Source organism: Cryptomeria japonica, chromosome 1 (genome assembly GCF_030272615.1).
Source record: "Cryptomeria japonica chromosome 1, Sugi_1.0, whole genome shotgun sequence".
Taxonomy (NCBI): domain Eukaryota; kingdom Viridiplantae; phylum Streptophyta; class Pinopsida; order Cupressales; family Cupressaceae; genus Cryptomeria; species Cryptomeria japonica.
The window spans coordinates 686,405,761-686,421,482 of NC_081405.1; positions in this window are offsets into that span (position 1 = coordinate 686,405,761).

Genomic DNA, 15,722 nt, shown 5'->3' on the forward strand with positions numbered 1-15,722 from the left:
GAACAGTCCCCATAACTTTAGTTTTAATGCAAACCAGAAGCTATAACTTTGTATTTGGTGATGATTTGGATACCCAAAGTTGATCCAATAGTTAATTTGGTTTATTTTCAGGTTTGGAGGGTAGTTCCTTTGTTAAGTGCCTAAATTAGCCCTTATTAGCCTAGATGAGGGTTTAATAGAAATGGTACTTGCAAGAGGTTTCATAACTTTTCCTTTGGTTGAAAGTGCTGCCCCAGGTTGGTGTTCAATAAAATCAAACAATATTTTCCTGTCCTTTGGATTTTTTGGGTGGGAAGCCAAAAAGTGAGTTTTGAAGGCTAATAGGTCCAAGGAGCCAATTTGCACTTTGTGACTTTTGGGACTTGAACAACAAAATCAGAGGGTTGTTTGGAATCATTTGAGTTTGTAGGAACCTATCAAACATGTCTTGAGCCTTTTTTGGCCTATTAAACCATTTGGAGGGGTTGTGAGCAATTTGAGTCATTTTGAGCACTTTTGCTTGTGGGGTTTGAAACCAAATATTGATAACCTTGCACACTGTCCCATTGTGGGGTTATGGGGATGGAAATAGGTGATATTGGATGTTGAATTGATACTCTTAAAGGTGTGAGGCTTGGTTGGAGTGAATCCTTAAAAGGAGGGTTTGTTGTCTGATTGAGCAAGTGAGTAACTTGGAGCATTTTCAAGTTGTTTGAACCATACCTTTACATCAATTGGTATCAGAGCAAGTGTGATCCTTAGGAGAAGGATTGTTTCAATTTATCCATGTCAGGGAAAGAAGAAGAGGGTGAGTTGTCCTCAAGGATGACTAATGCACAAATAGTGAAGTTTTTGAAGGATCAAAACTTGGTTCACAAGATCGATTCCTTGCAGAAGGAGGTTGATAGACTTAATGGGGAACTTCATAAGAAAAGTGGTGGAAACTCTGATGTTGTTGAAGAGGGGAGTGATGAGGAACCCCTTGAGCAGAGTGATGAAGAAGAAGTGTCTGCTGATCAGAGACTACTTGTGAAGACCCTGAAGGCCATGGAGAGAAGGACCATGGATGTTAGGTTGGACCTACCTTCCTATGATGGAAACTTGAATCCAGATATTGCTATGGATTGGATTGATGCCCTCAAAAGCTTCTTTGAATGTGAAGACATACCTAAAAATTAGAGAGTTAAGATTGCTAAGTCCAAGTTGAAAGGACCAGCCCTTACGTGGTGGAATTTCACTCAAGATGATAGGGTGAAGGAGAAGAAGAATCCAATGACCACTTGGAAGAAGATGGTTGCATTGATTAGGGTTGCATATGTTCCTGAGGATAATGAAGTCCAACTTCATAAGAGGAGAATGAGTTTGAGACAAAAGGAGATTAGTTTCTCAGATTATACTCAAGAGTTCCACAAATTGGTGATGAAGTCCAAGGTAGTGGAGCCTGGATGTGTGAAGCTTGCAAGATACTTGCAAGGGTTGAGAGTTACCATTCAAGATGAACTTAGTCTAAGCAGCCCTCCCATAGTCCAAAAATGTTTTCAACTTGCTTTGAAGGTTGAAGAAAAACTCAAGAGGAAGAGTGATCAAGGTGGAAGAGGGAGAGGGCAAAAAGACTTTGGAAATAGGGGCAAAAATATGTCTCAAGGAAGAGGACAAGGTTCCAAAAACCTTGGTGAATCAAGTCAAGGGAATGAACAAGGGGAAGGCAGTTCTAGAGGATCTTTCAGAGGAAAGAGAGGAAACTTTAGTGGAAGAGGTGGAGGAAGAGGCCTAGAAGGCATAAAGTGCTATAGATGTCATCAAATGGGGCATGCTCCATCCAAATGTCCAGAGAAGGCAAACATACAAGGTGAAAGGAGAGAAAATTTGGTGAGAGATGAGGACACACATAGTGTTCATTCTCATGGATCCTTTGTGCAACCTAAATAAGGAGAGATCATGGTGATGAGAAGGACATTGATCAAAGCACCTAGTCCACCGGAGCCACCCCAAAGGAAGGAACTTTTTAGAACTACTTGTAGAAATGGTGACAAAGTATGTAGTGTGGTGATTGATTCAGGTTCTACTGATAATTTTTTGTCCATTGAGGCAGTAGAGAAACTGAAATTGAAGAGGATTAAGCATCCAAGACCCTACAAGGTATCATGGCTTACAAAGGGGCAACAAACAGTCATTGAAGAGCAAGCATGGGTGGAGTTTTTTATTGGCAAGTACAAGGACAAGGTACTTTGTGAAATTGTACCCATGGATGCATGCCATTTTCTGCTTGGAAGGCCATGGTAATATGACATGAAGTCAAAACATGATGGTGAGAAGAACACATACACCATCCGGTACAAAGGTGAGAAGGTAACATTACTACCCCTACCTGATAATGGTGAGGAACCAAAAGACTCTAAGTTTTTGTTTGTAGGAGAGAAAGAGTTTTTTAGAATGTTTGAAGGAGGAGGATACTCCTTGTTATGCTTTGGTTGTATTGCCAAAACAGGAAGAAAGAAAGGTGCACAAGAAAAAGGAAGAACCTAGGAGGATAGGACCAAAAGAGGTGGCAGATTTGCTTGAGACCTATAAGGACATTGTAACCAAAGAGCTGCTTGATACCCTACCTCCAATCAAAGAGATTAGCCATAATATTTATCTAATCCTAGGGGCTACACTCCCAAATAAGGCTGCCTATAAGTTAACACCCCAACAGAATGAAGAGATGGCAAGACAAATCCAAGAACTCTTAGATAAGGGTTTGATTTCTAAAAGTTTGAGTCCATGTGTTGTTCTAGTTGTGCTAGCACCTATGAAAGAAGGTACATGGAGGTTATGTATAGACTCAAGGGCCATTAACAAGATCAATATCAGGTATAGGTTCCCGATGCCTAGGATTGAGGACTTGTTGGATCATCTAGGGGGTGCAAGGTGGTATTCAAAGATGGATTTGAAGAGTGGGTACCATCAAATTAGAATAAGGGCTAGAGATGAATGGAAGACAACCTTTAAGACCAATGAAGGCCTTTATGAGTGGAGAGTGATGCCATTTGGCTTGTCCAATGCACCTAGTACATTCATGAGACTCATGAATGAAGTTCTCAAACCTTTCCTTGGTAAATTTATTATTGTTTACTTGGATGATATTCTTATTTTCAGTAAGAATAGAGATGAACATATGCATCATTTGAATTTGGTTCTTAAGAGATTGCAGGAAGAAAAGCTCCTAATCAATGTGGACAAGTGTCTTTTTATGTAGGAAGAATTGGTGTATCTTGGTTTCATAGTTTTAGGTGGAAGCATAAAAATGGATCCTGAGAAGGTGGAGAGCACCTTGAATTGGCCTTCTCCAAGATCAATGACTAAAGTTAGAAGCTTCCATGGCTTGGCTTCCTTTTACAAGAAGTTTATAAGAGGTTTTAGCCAAGTTTGTGCACCTATCCTGGAAACAATCAAAGGGGGGCAGAGAAGTTCAAGTTTGTGTGGACCAAGGAGGCTAAGGAGGCTTTTCAAAGTCTCAAACAAAAGGTAGAAAAGCAACCTGTACTTGCTTTTCCATATTTCCAAAAGGTTTTTACAATTGAGTGTGATACATCTAATGTTGCTATAGGGGTTGTTTTGAGCCAAGAGGGTAGGCCCATTGCATTTTTTAGTGAGAAAATCAATAAGGAAAAGAGTAAGTATTCCTCATATGATTTGGAAATGTATGCCTTAGTTCAAGCCTTGAAAAAGTGGAGGCATTATCTCCTTCCAAAAGAATTTGTTGTTTTTACTGACAATTAGGCACTTAGCTTCTTGAATAGCCAGCAGAAGTTGAGTCACAAGCATATGAAATGGGTAGAATCTATCCAAGCATATACCTTTACAATTAAACACAAAAAGGGAGTTGCAAACAAGGTGGCAAATTCCTTGAGTAGAAGATCCTTGACAGTGCAAGAGGTGAAGTTGCAAAGTGTGGGGATTGACTCCTTGAAAGGTATGTATGAAGGTGATGAAGACTTTCATGAAATTTATAAAGTTTGTTATGATTTTTCTGAAGCATACCATGTTGAATATGCTGATTACTTGATCCAAGATGGTTTATTGTTCAAATAACATCAACTATGCATTCCTACCTGTGTTCAATGAGGGAGAATATTGTGAAATAAAAGCATTGTGGAAGCATGAGTGGACATTTTGGGTTGGATAAAACCCTTGAGCAGGTAAGAAGACACTACTATTGGCCTAAGATGCAAAGTGATGTGAGAAGATTTGTTGAAACATGCTCTATTTGTCAAAAGGCCAAAGGTGCTTCCACCAATGCAAGTTTGTATCAACCATTACCCATACCTACAAGGCCTTGGGAAAGTTGTAGTATGGATTTTGTAATGGGATTGCCTAGGACTCAAAAAGGCTTTGATAGAATCTTTGTTGTTGTAGATAGGTTCAGTAAGATGGCACATTTCTTGCCATGTAAGAGTACAAGTGACGCAACCTATGTAGCAAATTTATTTTTCAAAGAGATTGTAAGGATACATGGACTTCCTCTAACAATTGTCTGATAGGGATGTGAAATTCATTGGCCATTCTTGGAGAACCTTATGGAAGAGGTTGGGAACAAACTTGAACTTTAGTTCAGCCTACCATCCACAAACAGATGGGAAAACTGAAGTTGTGAATAGGTCTTTGGGAAACCTATTGAGATGCTTGACAAAACAATATGGAGAGAAGTGGGATGTTGTACTTCCACAAGTTGAATTTGCATTCAATGATTATGTGAATAGGAGTACAAGAAGGAGTCCATTTCAGATTGTGTATGGGCAAAATCCAAGAGGCATCTTGGAGTTGAGAGACCTTCCACATGATGGGTAAACAAGTGCTCATGGTGAACAATTTGCTAATAGCATGAAAGAAGTGTATGATCAAGTAAGGCTAGCCCTCCAAAGGAGTTCACAAAAGTAAAAAGAACTTGCTGATAAGAAAAGGAGGGATGTACAATTTCAGATTGGTGATATGGTGTGGGTTTACTTGAGAAAAGAAAGATTGCCAAAGGGGAAGCATACAAAGTTACTCATGAAGAAAGTGGGTCCTTGCAAGGTTTTGAAGAAACATGGGTTGAATGCCTATGAGATATCCCTTCCCTCTAACCTTGGTATTTCTCCTATCTTTAATGTTTGTGATCTAACACCCTATAAAGGGCATATTGCTGCAGGTACAGACTTTCATGTAGAGGAGATTCAAGAGGACATTGCTGATATACCTCCTCATGTACCAAAGAAGCCTGCAAAGATCATTGATGAAAGGGTCATTAAGAAGACCATAAATAAAGAGTACAAAAAACACCTTGTGAAATGGGTAGGACAACCTTATGAAGAAATAAAATGGATGGATGAGGCAAAATTTCTGAAGCATGGCACTTCATTGGACCAACTTATCTCATGTGGAAATGAGATCAACCCACCCCGGGAGTATGGCGCAGGGGAACAAGTCTCAATTTCATAATTTATTGTTTGAAAACTTCATGTTTTTGATATAAAGGTGTTGGGAAGGATCAAAGAATCCTTTGTTTATGTTTTTTTTTGTAATAAGGTCCAAATTGTCCATTTTGTAAGGCCTAGTGGCCTAGGGTGCATTATAAACCCTATGGTCAACTGTGGTCAAAGGGACTTAGGATGAGTAGAATTAGGGAGTAAAGGTTGTTTTGGTCTATTTAGATCCATTTCAATGTGTTTAGGTCCCTAGGTTGATAATAAAATTAGTTTGAATGACAAAATGCAAAAATTGTCAAAAATTGACAAAAGTTGTCAATTTGTAAAGCAACTTTTCAAAAAGTTGTTGTAATTGGTTTCCCAATGTTCATAACCACCTCCAATTGGTTTTAACATGTTGGTAAAACTATAAAATGACTCAAAAAACTCATGTGGGGGTTGTTGTGGGTGGAATTTGTAAACTTGATATTTGAAATCAATAAAATTCTGCATTTTTTCCAGAAAATTTGTTGTTCTTTCGGTTGGTACGAAATTTCATGACTTTCAAACTGAAAAATTATTTCATGGGGAGTTAGAGGGGTGAAATAAATTTCTTTTGAATCCAACCAAAGGTCTAGAGGTGGATTATTGAGGGAGAAAAGTTGTAACAAACCCAAACAGCCCGTGAAAGTGCCCTTTCCTAGGGTTTCAACTTCAATTTCCCATTTCTTCCAAATTCACCATGGGAAAATTATAAAACTTAGTGAAATGGAGGATTTGGGAGTGTATTTTAATATCCAAAAATTTTCAGATAAAAGGATGCAGTTTGGATGAGATTTTGTTAAATTTGGCCAGACATCTCTATGTGACTGGTTGTGGGAATTGAATAAAATTCATGAATAGTCCCCATAACTTTAGTTTTAATGCAAACCAGAAGATATAACTTGGTATTTGGTGATTATCTGGATACCCCAAGGTGCTCCAATAGTTAATTTGGTAGAGTTATAGGTTTGGAGGGTAGTTCCTTTGTTAAGTGCCTAAATTAGCCCTTATTAACCTAGATGAGGGTTTAATAGAAATGGTACTTGCAAGAGGTTCCAGAACTTGTCCTTTGGTAGAAAGTGCTGCCCCAAGTTGGTGTTTAATAAAATCAAACAATATTGGTCTATCCTTTGGAGTTTTGGGGTGGGAAGCCAAAAAGTGAGTTTTGAAGGCTAATAGGTCTAAGGAGCCAATTTGTACTTTATGACTTTTGGGAGTTGAACAACCAAATAAGAGGGTTGTTTGGAATCATTTGAGTTTGTAGGAACCTATCAAACCTGTCTTGAGACTTTGTTGGCCTATAAAACCATTTGGAGGGGTTGTGAGCAATTTGAACCATTTTGAGCACTTTTGCTTGTGGGGTTTGAAACCAAATATTGATAACCTTGCACATTGTCCCATTGTGGAGTTATGGGGATGGAAATAGATGATACAGGATGTTGAATTGATACTCTTAAAGGTGTGAGGCTTGGTTGGAGTGAATCCTTAAAAGGAGGATTTGTTGTCTGATTGAGCAAGTGAGTAACTTGGAGCATTTTCAAGTTGTTTGAACCATACCTCTACATTAGTTCAATTCCAAGCGAAGTTCTCATAAATATGCTCACTTCCCACATTCGGGCCGAAATCCACCCTAAGTCATTGATCTTTTCTCACCCAATGTACAATGGTACATGTTGTCAGATGTCATGGGCCCCATGACTTCTGCCTTTTTTCAGGCACGTCACCACACTTGAGTCACTTTTCGGGAGTCAGGACTATTTTTTAAGTCTGTTTAATCATTTTAAACTTCTGCCCGAAAAAGAGCTTTATAATTATAGACTTAATTATATTTAATTAAATTTAAAACGTTCAATTCCGGGTGAAGTTCTCACAAATGTGTTCACTTCCCACATTCGGGCCGAAATCCACCCTAAGCCATTGATCTTTGCTCATCCAACAGACGATGGTACCTATTGTCAGATGTCGTGGGTCCCATAATAAGAGACATTTAAAGATGTGCAATAGTTTGAGATAACTATTAAATATAATGTTAATATTATTTATAAAAATATGAAATTCAAAAATAGTATAGAACATGAAACTTAGTTTCTAGAATTAAAAAAATAACTAAATAAAAATAAAAATTTTGATATACAATTTGAAAGGTAAAAGTTTAATATAAAAAAGAAAACATTCAATATTAAATCTAAAATATTAATTTAAAGTTTAACAAAATTCTTTAAAAATATGTTTATGATATATAATTTTAAAAAATAGTTTAAAAATATATATAAAAGTTCAACATAAATTTAGTGTAATATAAATTTTAATTTAATTTAATTTAATAAATAAACAAAGACTAAAAATATATATAAAAGTTCAACATAAATTTAGTTTAATATAAATTTTAATTTAATATAATTTTATTGATAAATAATGTGGTGAATCTTATTGATAAACCTGCACCTCCTAAGGACCTATACAATATGCATTACCTTTGATCCTAGATTCCTAGTGAGACTATTGAAATTTGAAACACTTGATGGCCCACTATAAGTCTATATATCACCTGCAAAGATCAAAGACATACTCTCACGAGGGGTTCTCATTGATGATTGATCCAACATGTATGGTGAATGTAATAAGTTAAGAATATCTTTATGCTTTACAATTGCATGAAGTAACATATTGATATGATAAATTTGATTTAGTGGTTAAGATATTAGATGGTTTCTCTTTTCCTACTATAGGTTCTATTACTCTTCCCGTTAAGGTTGGTACTAAGTGCTTAGATGTCATTTTTGCTATCATTCCTAAAACCTACTTCAGATCAATTTTGTGTGAAGTTGGGACATCCTTGCCCTTGGTTCTCTTCCATGAAAGCGATCCCATCTACCCTTCATAAATGTCTCAAATTTCTTCATTATGACAAAATCTTAACTATAAATCATAGCATGTACCCAGTACCAACCCACGCATACACTAGTTCAAAACTTCAACAACAAGTAAGTTGGTCTTTTAGTTTTAATTGACTTGTTTTTCACGAGATAAACTTCTTTTTTATATATATTTATAAAATTATAATCAGCCATAATCAATGTACAAATAATTAATGGAACGAACTAAATGAAGAAGCATTACATAAAAAAGATCACAGTATTAAATTTATTTCCATTGTTTAACAAAATATTGAAATAACGTAGCTCATAGACAAAAAACATTTGAAAAACTTTCATTAATAAAAATGAAATAGAATTATAGAAAGCATTTTTATATCCATAAGACTCTAAGAGGCAAACTGGAACAAACTGGAATTTGAAAAATTATCATTAATATTTATGCTTTGGAAATTTACAATTTTTACGTCTGAGACTTGAGTCCCTCAAAAACTTAAAAGCCAAAATGAGTGAGCCACTGAGCTTGTGAGGTTTCGAGGACATAGGCAAAAAAAAACTACTAGGGGGTCGGGGCTAGGGCACAGGTAGTGGATAATTTACAACTTTGCCCTAAGAATCTGGCCCTCCTTCCATGTAGAATTCTTCAGACATAATAAGTTGAGAGAATTCTTCAAGCCACATGTAGTTTGGAAAGTCGTCTAGGAGAAACCATTTCGGAGGAAGTCCCTGCCAATCTGCACCCATTTCCTATGACGCGTCAAGTGCTGCGCATTCAGGTTTAGGAGAAACGGTTGCCTGGCCACTGGCATTTGGTCAGGGAGGAGAAGCTTAGATAATTCACTTGCCCAAGGGATCCCCACCCCTACTTCTACAAGGATGAAAACAGTAATGTCATCTCCAAGGAAGTCTTCCTTCAAAACCTTCCTCAATAGCATCAACATATCCACCTTGTCTCCTTCGAGGTCCAGAAGAGACGCCAAGAATCGAGATGTAATGTCCGTGTTAACATGGTATCTATTTTCGTTTCGCAGAAACTCTCTGCCCAACACCATCCGCATAGCCTCATTAGTGAACGACCCAACCTCCTTCCGGACTGATTAGAGGGTTGGGTCTCTAACGGAGCCCAGAAAGGCCCTCTGGTCCTCTACAGAAATGCTTCTCAAGTGAATGGGAGTGTCCATCTTGAGAAATTAGATTAACAAATTAAACAACCTGAGCCTATAAACCTAAACTAGAGGAAGAATTTAAATACCATGAGCTCCGACGATTTATCTACCAAATGGCAAAGGCTAATTGAAGATGAAAGAAGCAGAGATCAATATAAAGAATTGAAGCTCTTGATTGTAATAATTACTTCTCTAATCGTATTAATTGCTTTAAATTTTTTTAAATCTTTCGTATCTCTGCAAATCTTTCCCATAAATGCACGAGTGTGCGAAATTGGAAACAATTATAAATTGGTACCAAGTTGGCAAGTACCACATTGAAAGTTGTGGGGACAGAGTGGATTGCAGTAAGTGAATAGATATATATTAAATGACTGAAATTATCGATTGTGATTCATGACATTTGATACGTGTCTATTGAATCCAATTCCATTCTGGGCACTTTTTGGTGAGCTATGTTCTCTTCAAAAAATTGGGCTGAAATAAAACTTCAGCCATTGATCTACGATCATCGAACGATTTAAAATCATTGATGGATTTTAGGTATGTGTCACCCTTCACGTGTCAAAGAGGCCACACTTATTGATACATCGTGTAGATTTAGGACTCAATGTGATGTAATGATGTGATGTGATGTGATGTGCCTTGTCTATTAATGACAATGAATTCATGAAATCGCCAATAAATTATATATTTTTCCATAAATAAAAAAATATTCGCCAGAACAAATTCAATAATTTTCAAGCTGTGGATAAAAATTGCCAATACATTTAAATAATTTTTCCTTTGGAGTAAAATTTTTCGCTCATACAATTATATATTTGTTCCTTTTAACAAAAATTATTCACCTCCTACAATATATATTTTCCCCATAGAACGAGGTATAATTCGCCAGAAATTTATGGAATTTTCGTACCCTAGAAAAAAATCGCCAATACAAAATAATTTTTTGCCCTATTTTGAAAACAAATTTTGCCAACAATATGAAAATTTCTCCCCGAAAATAATGTCTGATCCGCCAGGATTTTACACAGTTGCCCGGGGGGTGGTTTCTTAAAGTTATCCTTGAATGTATCCATAAATTAATCAATTAAGGTTGAGATAGAGTCATGATTATAATATTACTATACCATTCTTTAATATAAAATAATATCGTTATCATAATTTAATGTTAGAGTTATCATGTATTAGCTAATAATTATTTATTTAATTATTAGTCTATTACCCTCTACACTTAAGCTAAACTTAGGCATTTAATAATATTGTAGGTATTTAATAATTATTCTAATTATTAAATACACATTATCCCTTTAGGGTTTCTTTAGGGTTGCATAATATCCTTTTATAAGGATTGTATTGTATATCTTTATTCATTCCCTCTTTGAATGATAATCTTTTTCTTCAGAGCCATTATTTCTTTTTTGCCTCCATTCTTCTCTTGTGATAGGTATTTTGCTTGCAGGTGTTCTTGGGATCTTTGAAGTTGTATTTCTCAACTTCTTCATGGTATTAGAGCCTACATCTGTTGCTACTTGTTCCTGATTTTTCAGAAGATTTTTTGGAGGCTAGGTTTTCAGGATTTTCAAAGTTTTTATTTTGAATATGGGGTGCTTCTTTGTTTCTGGGCATTTTGGGCTCAAACGGACCTCATTGTTGACCTCAGAACACCCCAAAACCCCCATTTTCATATAAAATTTGTCCAATTTGGACAACTTTGGCCTTTGAATTGTTTTTGGGGTTTTTGCCCTTTTTTGGGCACGAATTTTGAGAAAAATTCATATATATATATATATATATGGCAGTTTAATAGCATGACCAGGCTGTTGCAATCACCACAATTGCTAATTGTTGCTGGTAGTTTAATCACCGCCGCAACCAATAGCTAGCAGGCGGTCTGCTAATCGCTATCGATAGCGATAACCGCCACTACCGTAGTGGTCACCATACTATCGCCTGACCACCACACTACCGCCTGGCTGCCATCGCCGCCCCCGCCACCGCCTCCCGACCGACACCACTGCCTGGCCCACCTCTGCCCAGTTACCCCCCCTTGCTCTTCTTTGGATGCTTTTTAATAGGGGGTCATTTTTTGCCATATCTTGGGCAAACTAAGTCGGATTTTGGAAAACGAATTGGCGTCGAAAATCTCTCTTCGAGCTCTTTTCAAATCTAGAGGCAAGGTTTGCAGATTTTTCCATTTTGTACCTATTTTTTGCCGTCAAAGTCGGAGCTCTTTTCTGCACTCTAGGAGCCATACTTGGGCAAACAGAGTCCTTTTTCGGCAAACGAATAAGCATCGAAAAGGTCTTGGAGAGCCCTATTTAGATTTGGGGTTCATTGTTCTAGAATTTTTACTAGGTATACAAGATATTGTCTAAAGCCATTTTTCTGCTCTTGCTTTTCTTTCAAGCTCTTAGATTGTACTAGGGTTTGGTTTTTCATCTTGTGGGGGGTGTTATTTTCTACTTTTTGTAATTTACTTCAAAAAATCAGAACACCTAATATAAAATAATATCGATATCATAATTTAATATAGTTAATACAATTAAAATATTATTAAATGAAAACTATAATGTACATTAAAATTATATTAATAATGTAGTATTATATATTTATATTATATTAATACTATTATAAGTACATTGGAAATAATTATAATATAATAATATTATTATATATTAGTATAATTCTTTTTAATAAGACAATACTATATGAATATATGTTGATTTTTTTAATGTCTTCCATGTTGCACCGCAACTGCTACTAGCTTATATATTTTTTATTTAATAAACTCAATCTTCTTCATTCTAGAAACTTGCTCTTCTCTTCCAGTTTAACTCTTCTTGAAAGTAGAAACATTTTCCTCTTTCACAAAATACACCACTAATTCTCCAATTAATGCAATTTTTCACTTTTATTGTCATCTCTTAAGTCTATAAATACATCATTTTCCTCATCATTTCGATAATATAGTCAGTCTTATGGAAATACATCACGCCAAATTTAGTAATCAATCAATCATCATCAAGTCTAGTGTTATGCTATTGAGTCTAACATACATGTACCTTCACGGTAATCAACATCAATCTTTTATTGAGGTTTACAGTGAATTTTATAAGACTAGGATGTCTCACAATTTTTCAAATAGTTAGGTTTATAAAGTTGTTTTGTTGCATTATTAGTTATTTTGATGCCAAGACACTAATGGTGGGCTCATTTTATAATATAACTCCACTATTTTTTAGAACAAGTAAAAACCATTGATTACCATCCACACAATTTATGAGGGCCATTAGTCTAACAACCTTATAATATTGTGCCATTGATTGACATCTTTTACATCAACAATCCAATGGGACCTATAGAGAGATCATGACTAATATAGCTCTAATGCCATGTGATATCTTGATGCTACTCTTGCAAGATGAAAACGTTGATATTATTTCTTGTTGTGCTATTGGTGTATATTAAAGAAAATAACACAATTGAATGTCACCAAATCCACTGGATGTTTTCAATCTAACAGTTTTGATCTCTCCATTTTCAAAAGGATTGCATGTTGAACTCCATTATAAAAATTAATACTCCACGATTCCTAATTACATGATTTCTTAGCACCATTGAAAGATTGAAATGTTCTTAGTAACATGAATCTTTTTGAAAAAAGAGAGAACTATTAGAGAAAAGGTTATTTCAATAGAATCATTCCATAGAGGTAATGTTTGTAATTGTTCAATATTAGATAATTATTCCAATAACCCTTTACTAATTTTTTCTATGAATATATGAATGAAATATTCTATTCTATGCCTTGTACATGTGTCTTTACAATATACTCTTCCCACTTCCTTTGTTTTGATAATAAAATTTCATTAGTAGTTTAATGATTGATGGTTTATTTGTTAATAGATGATTGTGTAAGCATGTATATCTTTTATTATAGAAATAAATCATAGGGATTTGAATATTAGTAATTCTTGTGCTATAAAAGATCATCTATTATGACCCATGACTTTAAAATAGATTTAAATTCTAGTATCTTCTCATTTTTCCATCTTTTGTGATTGAAAAGATATGTACAAATCACAAGAAGAAGTGACTTCTAAATTTTTGGAAGCTATTTCATAGGCCATCAAGTCACACGTCTATGAAATTTCCCATGTTGGTGCATATTTGTATGAAAGTGTAAATTTGAATATGAATAGTTTTGGCATGTTCGATGGGACCCAAAATAAAGTCCTTATACTTTTAATAGATCTATGACACAATAATGACCAATATTATGAGAAAAAGACTTGTGAATGGATCATTTACAACAACTCATCTTGGTATCTTGGTTTCAACATCAATTTTAAGTCCTATAAGGAGGAACATGCAATCACCCTCGCTACTAGATTTTTGAATGGTAGGACTAGGAGATCTTAGGATTTCCCCCTTTGAATAATGATAGCCCCTTGGTGGGATTGGAAATTGTAGCTACATGCGATACTATTCCTACTAGTATTTTAAAAGCATTGCCCAAGTTCAGTAGAGAACATTTCAAGACTCTTGAAGAGAACCTCAAGGATTTCAAAGACACATAAACTTCTTTCAATGACTAAACAAAATGCAGCTTTGAGGTTACACATAGATTCCTTTAGAGGGAAGGCAATTGACTGGTACTCATGGGATTAGCTGGGATATGCTTTTTTTGAAATATTCAAAGAGAATGGGGACCATTCTTCCTTATTACAATAATTAATCACTATAAAGAGATCTTCATAGAAAGCTATTATTAATTTTAATTCAAGTTTCTAGAAGATGGGATAAAATACTTGTGATTACATCATATTGATAGAAATGGAATTTGTTTTCTATTTAAAGGCTTTCAATTTGGATACAAAAGCAATGATTCAACCTCTAGTTGGTCAGATTCTTCTTATAGGATATGATCTAGTAGTAAGAGCAAAAAAAAATCTTATTAATGCTAGAAGGCTACTTCCTAGATCCTCTATGCCCATGTTCCCAAAATTTTCATTTCTAACACTTGAAGAACAACCAAAAACCAATCCATATAGCATCAGGTGCATAATTAGTTCCACCATCCATGCATTTCCATCATCATAATCCACTTCCTATTCCCAAAGTGAATTTGAAAATACCTGTTGGTCAATTTATTGCACGAGACTATAAATATAAAAAGGCAATAGGTAATGTATCCTCAACCCACTTTATAAAGGAACCAAAGCCAATTTCCTCCATTCTAGCCTAATAGGTTCTAGAATCCACAAAACTAGGGGCATAGTTCTACACAACTTACTAATCTATTTTACCCTCTCCATTATACAAAATCCCTCCCAATCCCATAAGTGATTCAATCTCAATATAAAATAACTATGTAGAAGAACCAAATATATGACGTTTTCCTTGCATTGAGGAATATTCCTCTATGTATTTTTTGAGGGGAAATACATAGTAGAGTAGTTAAACAAAGGCAAACTACTACACTTGGTCAACTTAGGCATTCTTGAATATTTCTAAAATTCATTCTAATCTTTTAAACCTTTTTATGGGGCTTGATCATAATTAAGGATGTTAACTAGACTCAACTTCATTAGGGCTAGCAATCAAGGGTGCCTATGCCACCACTTGTTCTAGATATCAAAATTTTATAGGTGATTAAAATTACAATATAGGGGTGCAATCACAATCATATAGAATGGCTTTGTGGCTAAAGGACAATATCATGGTTGTGTAGACACCAACATAATGGTACAAACACCACCTCACTAAAAGGATCAAAACACAATGTATCTAGTCTTGCTTAGTTTCTTATATAGATCAATGAAAAAGGATCAGAGAGCATAAAGAACCAATTTTACATTGGACACATTTTACAACAACTAAACATTTATTTTTATTTTTTTCAGGGGTAAACGCTTTTAACCCGGAGCTATGAATCAATGGGATTTGAACCTTGATAGCAAGAACAACAACACAACAACTTAACCATCACAACATGCCACTATTGGCAACAACTAAACATTCTTAACAAACACATCAAACATTTCTAGATCTTGTGTTTATTTATTTTCTATGAATGATCTCAACTCAATCAATGATTTAAAATATTTTAAGTTTTTTATTTTTTCATTATTATTCTAAATTGAATGATAAAGATTAAATTCTATCACTTAAATTTATTTCAAGTGCAAACCCTCACATGATACAAAGTAGTGGGACTATGCAACTAT